The 8,161-nt window shown below is 38.0% G+C and overlaps 1 non-coding gene across 1 annotated transcript; it reads left to right on the top strand.

Moving 5' to 3' along the window:
• Positions 1 to 291: 291 nt before the first annotated feature.
• On the top strand, positions 292 to 395 carry LOC148561664 (small nucleolar RNA R71). The gene has a single exon (XR_015887698.1). It is a non-coding gene; the product is annotated as a small nucleolar RNA R71 (small nucleolar RNA).
• Positions 396 to 8,161: the final 7,766 nt, after the last annotated feature.

The raw sequence follows: 8,161 nt of genomic DNA, 5'->3' as shown, positions 1-8,161 counted from the left end.
GTTGCTACTTAGTTCCTCTCCATCTTCTTGGTGAGGTCAGCCAGCTGCTGGGTAATGAGCTTGTTTTGGGCCAGCAGAGCATCTACATTGTTTAGCTCCATTACTCCTTTAGTGTTGCCTCTTTCAGAAGCATAGAAATAATCATTCTCTGCTACTGTTTCAATGACATCTATGGCTTCCTCAATGGTCTTCTTCTTGTTCAAAGATCCTCCAGATGAATGGTCTACTGCCTTCTTTGATTCATATGACAGGCCTTCATAGAAAATGTGCAGCTGCACCCATTCGTTGAACATGTCAGGTGGACACCTCCTTGTCAGGTCCTTAAACCTCTCCCATGCTTCATAAAGAGTCTCACCATCTTGTTGCCTGAAAGTTTGGACCTCAGCTCTCAGCCTATTAATTCGTTGAGGAGGGTAAAATCTTGCTAAGAATTTGTTCACCACATCTTCCCAGGTTGTCAAGCTCTCCTTCGGGAAAGACTCCAGCCACTTGGCTGCCTTATCCTTGAGTGAGAATGGAAATAAGAGCAGTCTATAGGCATCAGGATGAACAACATTAGACTTCACTGTGTCACATATTCTCAGGAAGGTGGTTAGATGTTGATTGGGGTCTTCTTGGACACTTCCTCCGAACGAACAGTTATTCTGAACAAGGGTGATGAGCTGTGGTTTTAGTTCAAAATTGTTGGCATGGATGGTTCTACTTCCACAGTTTCCTGGGTTTGGATTGATGTAAGAGCCTAAAACTCTTCTATCCTCCCCAGCATGATTTGCTCGACCTCCTCCGCCATGGTTGTGAGCCTCTTCTTCATGATGGTTTTCCATGTTTTCTTCCATGTTTGGTTCAAAGTATTCCTCCTCTTCCTCGGCACCAACTACTCTTTTTCCTCTTGCTTCCCTCCTTAATCTAAAGAAGGTTCTCTCAGGTTCAGAATCAAAGGAAGTTCAAGTCCCGCTTCTTCTCCTTGTCATACAACCAACAAAGCACAAGCAAGGAAAATAAATGTAGAAAGTATTCTGTTAGAGTTACTGTTAGTGTGAGTGATGCAATATATCAAACAGTTAATGGGTTAGTGAACTGAATTGTAAATAACAAAGAAAATTGAAAAAGTAGGGAGAAGGGAAGAAATTAACCAGAACTGAAAGTAAATTACTCAAACAGAAAATTAAATCAAACAAAACAAAAATGCTCAATCTAGTTATCTTCCAATTTAATCATTGTTGATGCACAATCAATCCCCGGCAACAGCGCCATAAACTTGATGCACGGAAAACTTGTCTCATAACAAATTTCCTTCGGCAAGTGTACCGAATTTCGTCGTCAAGTAAAAACTCACAATAGAGTGAGGTCGAATCCCATAGAGATTGATTGATCAAGCAACTTTAATTAGAGGAATGTTCTAGTTGAGCGAATCAGAATTTGAGTTGAGAATTGCAGAAAATAAAATGGCGGGAAAGTAAATAACAGAAAAAGTAAATGCTAGAAATAAAGAGCTGAAAGTAAATGACAGAAAGTAAATTGCAGAATTGTAAATGGGAATGGGGTAATTGCTCATAAAAGTAAATGACAGAAACTAAAGAGAATGGGTAAGATCAGAAATGGGGAGTTCATTGGGCTCAGGAGATGTTCCATTCTCCGGATCAATTTCATTTTCATCTCTTCCTCAATCAATGCATTCATTGATCTCCTTGGCAATCTTAAGTGATCGAATTACAATTCCTTGTAATTCAATCTCTCAAATCTTGATCAATAGCCAATTCCTTGGTCAATTGCTCATGAGAAGAGATGAAGTATGGTCACTGATTATACTACATGCATTTCCCAAATTAAGTATTGAGAGGATTATAGTCACATATCCATCCAAACCCAATTTGGTCCAGCATGAGAAAGCATTTCTAGCATGATCTCTTTCAAGGTTCAGAAGAGATCCAAGTTTGAATAGCTTCTTTTCCAAGATAACTATCCAATTGGATGAAGATGGAAAGCTTTCAAGTAAAATCAAGAAAACAGATAGAAGAAGAATAATGAAAACTAGTATTGATCTATCAAATTACAACAAAGCTCCCTAACCCAATGAAAGGGGTTTAGTTGTTCATAGCTCTGGAAAATAAAAGCAAAGATGGAGAATACATCATGAACCTAGAAGTGCAGAGAAAGTAAAATACAGAGAGTAATTCTATGCCAAGAGGCTCCCTATAATTTCCAACTCCTATTTTAATTCAAGGCTACTCCTATATATACTACTCTTCTGATCTTCTAGTTGGCTCTTCAAGTCTTGGGTATGGGCCTTTGGATCTTGAGTTTGAAGCAGTTATTTTCTTCATTGGGCTTAGTTTTACTTGCAGAGAGAAAGTGTGAAGTGGGCAGAGACTTTAGCTCAGGATGTTAGTGGTGTTAACGTTTAAGTGGAAATGTAGGTTCGAGAACGTTAGTGACAATCACCTTTTTCACTAACGTTCCACACCAAAGTAAGAGCCACGTTAACTCCAACGTTAGTGGCACAAACGTTGCTACTAACGTTGCCTCTTTGTCCTTCGCACACGTTATTGGGACTTACCTTTCCCAATAACGTTGAGAAGTCTCCCCCTTTCCTACGTTAGAGCCACGTTAACTTAGTTAACGTGGATCTTTTAACGTAGGCTTGCCAACCTTCGAGAACGTTAGTGACACTTACCTTTGTCACTAACGTTCCAATGTGCCCCTATTTCTCACGTTAGAGTCCACGTTAACTAGGTTAACGTGGCTTCTAACGTGGCCATGCTAGCCATCTCCAACGTTAGTGACAAAGTTGAGTGTCACTAACGTTGGCTCATCATTCCCTTATCCACGTTAGCTTCCACGTTAACTAAGTTAACGTGGGAGTTAACGTGGCTCATAGTGGCTTGTGTGGTTCATTCCAATGTTAGTGACAATGTTAGGTGTCACTAACGTTGGCGATCACATTCTTGCTTCACGTTAACTTCCACATTAACTAAGTTAACGTGGGAGTTAACGTGGCTTATGGAGGCTTGGCCAACGTTAGTGACAAAGGTGAATGTCACTAACGTTGGCTTCCCTCTTGCTTCTTAATGTTAGAGCTCACGTTAATTAAGTTAACGTGGCTCTTAACGTGGCCACTTATGAGCTTGGTCCAACGTTAGTGACAAAGGTAAGTGTCACTAACGTTGGCTCCATTTCCTTTCCTCCACGTTAGAGTTCACGTTAACTTAGTTAACGTGACTCTTAACGTGGGCAATGATGGCTTCGAGAGCATTATTGGCGATTACTTTTCTCATTAACTTTGCAAGTTACTCGCATTCCACGTTAGGAGTTACGTTAATTAGATTAACGTGGCTGCTAACGTGGTTCTTCCTTGCTTCCTTTGTCCTGAAATCAAGCAATAGAGTGCATCAAAGTTCTAGTCCAAGTCATGGGAAGTACAATATCCAATTTGTCATTAATTTCATGCAAAATCCTCATGAAATCATGTAAGGTGCACCATGTATGCTTGAATCAAGAGGTAAGTGAATATCTACCCAAAACTAGCTTATTTTCTAAGAAAATGCATGAAACTAACCTAAAAACAGTAAAGAAAAGGTCAGTCAAACTGGCCAAAATGCCCTGGCATCAAGGATCAACAAAAGCCTCAACAAGGCTTTAATAATAGTGGAAGAAACAGGTTTAGCAATAGCAAGCCTTTTCCATCATCTTCTCAGCAACAGACAGAGAACTCTGAACAAAATACCTCTAATTTATCAAACTTAGTCTCTGATCTGTCCAAGGCTACTCTAAGTTTCATGAGTGAAACAAGGTCCTCCATAAGAAATTTGGAGGCACAAGTGGGCCAGCTGAGTAAGAAAATCACTGAAACACCTCAAAGTACTCTCCCAAGCAATACAGAAGAGAATCCAAAGAGAGAGTGCAAGGCCATTGATATATCAATCATGGCCGAACCCACAAGGGAGGGAGAGGGCGTGAATCCTAGTGAGGAAGACCTCCTGGGACGTCCAGTGATCAACAAGGAGTTTCCCTCTGAGGAACCAAAGGAATTTGAGGCTCATCTAGAGACCATAGAGATTCTATTAAACCTCCTTATGCCCTTCATGAGCTCTGATGAGTATTCTTCTTCTGAAGAGAATGAGGATGTTACTGAAGAGCAAGTTTCCAAGTACCGTGGTGCAATCATAAAGCTGAATGCCAAACTATTTGGTAATGAGACTTGGGAAGATGAACCTCCCTTGCTCATCAACGAACTGAGTGATCTGGATCAACTGACATTACCTCAAAAGAAACAGGATCCTGGAAAATTCCTAATACCTTGTACCATAGGCACCATGACCTTTGAGAAGGCTCTATGTGACCTGGGGTCAGGAATAAACCTCATGCCACTCTCTCTAATGGAGAAATTGGGAATCTTTGAGGTACAGGCTGCCCAATTCTCATTAGAGATGGCAGACAAATCCATGAAACAGGCTTATGGACAAGTAGAGGACATGTTAGTAAAGGTTGAAGGCCTTTACATCCCTGCTGAATCTTAAAGTGCAAGGAATTTAAATTGCTGAATCTAAATTGACAGGAAACTTAAATTGCATAAAGAATAAAGGAAATTTGGGTGTTGGGATTTAGAATAGAACTGGAAAATGTAAAATGCAGTAAACTAAAGAATTCTCGAATGACAGAATTTAAATCAGGACTTTAGTATCAAAACAGAAAAGTGAAATTGTAGAAGAAATAAAGCAGAATGAAAACTTAGATCGATTTTGAAATTCTAAAAGAGAAATTGACAATTGCAGTAGAATAACAAAATAGAAAGAAAACTCGAATCTCAATTGCTCTCTTGACAAAAACAGAAAGTAGAATTTGCAGAAGAAAGGAAACAAAACAGAAAGCTAATATCAGATCTCCAATTCATAAAACTATCAAAGGAAAAATGGAATGTGATTCTCAGATGAAGAAATTCAGCAGAATTCTTCAATCCAAAGTCACAAACCAAAACAGAAAGTAACAATTGCAGAAAATACAAAGCAAAACAGAAAAGAAGATTCAGATCTGATCTCAATTCTAAAACTCTAAAATGAAAACTAAAAAAAGAGAGAGCTCCCTTTGAAATCAAATTCCTTGCTATTTATACACTTTCCAATTATGGCTTTCAGTACTTGGAGTGGGCTTTGTGGCCTTGTATGAAGTGGAGCAAAATGCCATTCTGATCCAGCTCCCACTGGAATGTTGCGTTCTCTAAGTGAGCGCAGCGTTCATTCATCCACCCGTATGCGTCCCTGACACGTGCGCATCCTTTTTCGCTTTCTGCTCATCGATGCGTATGCGTCATGGATGCGTACGCGTCACTGATAACGTTAACTAAGTGAGCGCTACGTTGACTTAGTGAGCGCTGCCCACGCGTGCGCGTCCTCTGCACATGCGCGTGGTTAGCAAAATATCCATTCCATGCTTTAACACTATTCACGCATGCACGTGCTTCATCACAGCTGCTCCATCGAGGCATGCGCGTCAAGCACACGTGTGCGTCGATTGTAGAATGACGTGGCGGAAATTGGTGAGTTAAGAAATTGTTATAAGAGATACGTTGCAAGTACAGTTCTTAACCAACCGAAAATCCGCTTATCAATTTAGAAGGGGTTGTCACAAAATTAAAATTAAAATACTGGGAGTATGAATCCCAGGTCGTCTCCCAACAAGTTGTAGAAAGGTGTGCTATTTTATTAATCAGATGTTTTCTAAAATGGTTTGAGTTGATAAAAAGGAAATTAAATCAGAGAAATTATGTAATTTAAATAAAAACCTTAACTTGGAGTAGATTAGTTGGAAGCCTATCCTTGATGGAGTTCTCCCAAGATTAAAATGATAATTGAAGGTTGTTCTGCTTAGTTATCCTTTACTAGGTAGAGGAAAGTCAAGCAAGTTGGAAGGCAATTTCTATTCACAAGTCCTAATCCTCTCCCTTGGGAAGGACTAGTGTCAGTGACTAGAGGGCGATCCAACAATAAACCAATTACAATTTTTCTCTTGAGTAATCCAACTCAAGGTTTCCTTTCAATCATCTCCCAATCAAGTTATGGAACTACTCGCTCATTATGAATGTAAATTTCACAAAATAAGGAAGAGAAATACTAAAAGACATGATAAATAATAATCAAAAGGATCAATTAAAAATAAAAATAGTTCTTGTATAAATAAATTCTAGGAATAATCCAAGAGTAACTCTGAGTGAATAAAGGACATGAAAGAGTAAGTGACAAATAAGGAAACAAACTAGAATGATGAAGTCTTGACGGAGGTAATAACTCTTCTCAATATCCTAATCCAAAAAGCAATAAAATCAAAATCCTAAGAACTATGAATGTGTAGATAGAAAACCTAGAGGAGGAGTAAATTCATATCTAAAACTAAAATTATGTGGAATGAATGTTCTTCTCAGGTCTCTGCATGTTCCCCGGCTCTAATATCCTTTTATGGGCCAAAAACTGGGTCAAAATAGGGCCCAAAATCGCCCCCAGCGAATTCTGCAGATTCTGCAGATCACGCATGTCACGCGATCGCGTCATCTAGGAGTTCACGTCATCTAGCGTTTTGCCTTGCCACGCGTGCGCGTCGTCCACGCAATCGCGTCACTTTTGCAGTATCCAATCCGCGCGGTCGCGTGAGCCATGCGTCCGCGTCACTTCTCACTGGTCATCTCCTCAATTTCTTGTGTTCCTTCCATTTTTGCAAGCTTCCTTTCTAATATCCAAGTCATTCATACCCTATAAAGCCTGAAATACTTAACACACAGATTACGGCATCGAATGGAATAAAGGAGAATTAAAATACAAAATTAAAAGTCTCTAGGAAGCAAGTTTTTAACCATAAAGTATTTTTAGGAAGGAATTATAAATGCATGCTAATCATATGAATAAGTGGGTAAAGATTTGATAAAACCGCACAATTAAGCACAATATAAACCATAAAATAGTGGTTTATCAACCTCCCCACACTTAGTCATTAGCATGTCCTCATGCTTAGTTGAAGGAGATAAAATAAATGAGTAGGAACATGTAAAACACATGCAATGCAATACAACCTATATATGTGAATGCAACTATATGATTTTTGTCCACTTGGTCAAAAGTAAATAAGCTCTTCAAGACAATCACAAGTCAAATTCCACTAATTCAATTCTTATACAGTAAGAACAGATAAAAATGCAAGAAGGTAGCTCATGAAAGCAGGGAACATAGAATTTAAGCATTGAACCCTCACTGATGATGTATGTATGCTCTAATCTCTCTAGTGTATAGGGTAATCACTCTATCCTTCTCTAATCATGCTTTCTAATTTTTGTTCTTCACCTAACCAATCAACAACAATTAATATACCAATGCAAACATCATGAGGTCTTTTCAAGGTTGTAATGGGGCCAAGGTATGGGTAAGGATATATATATATATATATATATATATATATATAGCTGAGTAAGCTTATAAATTGAATCTTTAATTATCCCAAGCTTTCACCTAACGCACACATATATATTCTATGTAACTTAAATTTCACACCTAGCTACCCAAAATTTTTCCTTTCACATTCGATACTCATGTATCAACTTTTATTTTAATTTTTATCATGTATGCATTAATCTTTGAAATTTAACTTAGCATTGGGGTAATTTTGTCCCCTTATTTAATTATTGAAATTTTTGGATTTTTTTTACATTAAAATAAACACAGCTTATCAATGCACATATAATTTTTATTTTTTTTTTATAGTTTCACATGAGCAGGTATCCAATTTCCCATTATATTATCATGATACATTCCCCTTATTATCTTTTGTTCCCATAATTTTTCCATACTTAATTAACACATAATTCTATCTGAAGCTAACCAAAGATTCAATTGGGATATATAATTATTTTTCCGCTTAAGGCTAGTGATGTGGTAAAATATAGAACAAATGGGATTTAAAAGCTCAAAGTGGCTAACAAAGGTAACTTAAGGGGTAGGCTTAATTTGGATAAGTGAGCTAAACAAATAATGGCCTCAATCATATGCAAGCATATAAATATATTAAACATTGGACATATAGGATGAAACAAAGTATAGATTACAATCATAGAAAAGTAAACACACAAGAACAAAATAATTATGGTTAAATAATGTAACCAAGTATTTAAGCTCAAAGTCTC

This window comes from Arachis ipaensis, chromosome B6, assembly GCF_059453495.1.
Source record: "Arachis ipaensis isolate K30076 ecotype BB chromosome B6, ASM5945349v1, whole genome shotgun sequence".
NCBI lineage: Eukaryota > Viridiplantae > Streptophyta > Magnoliopsida > Fabales > Fabaceae > Arachis > Arachis ipaensis.
The sequence above is the reverse complement of the archived record's forward strand: the minus strand, read 5'-3'. Positions and strand labels throughout refer to the sequence as shown.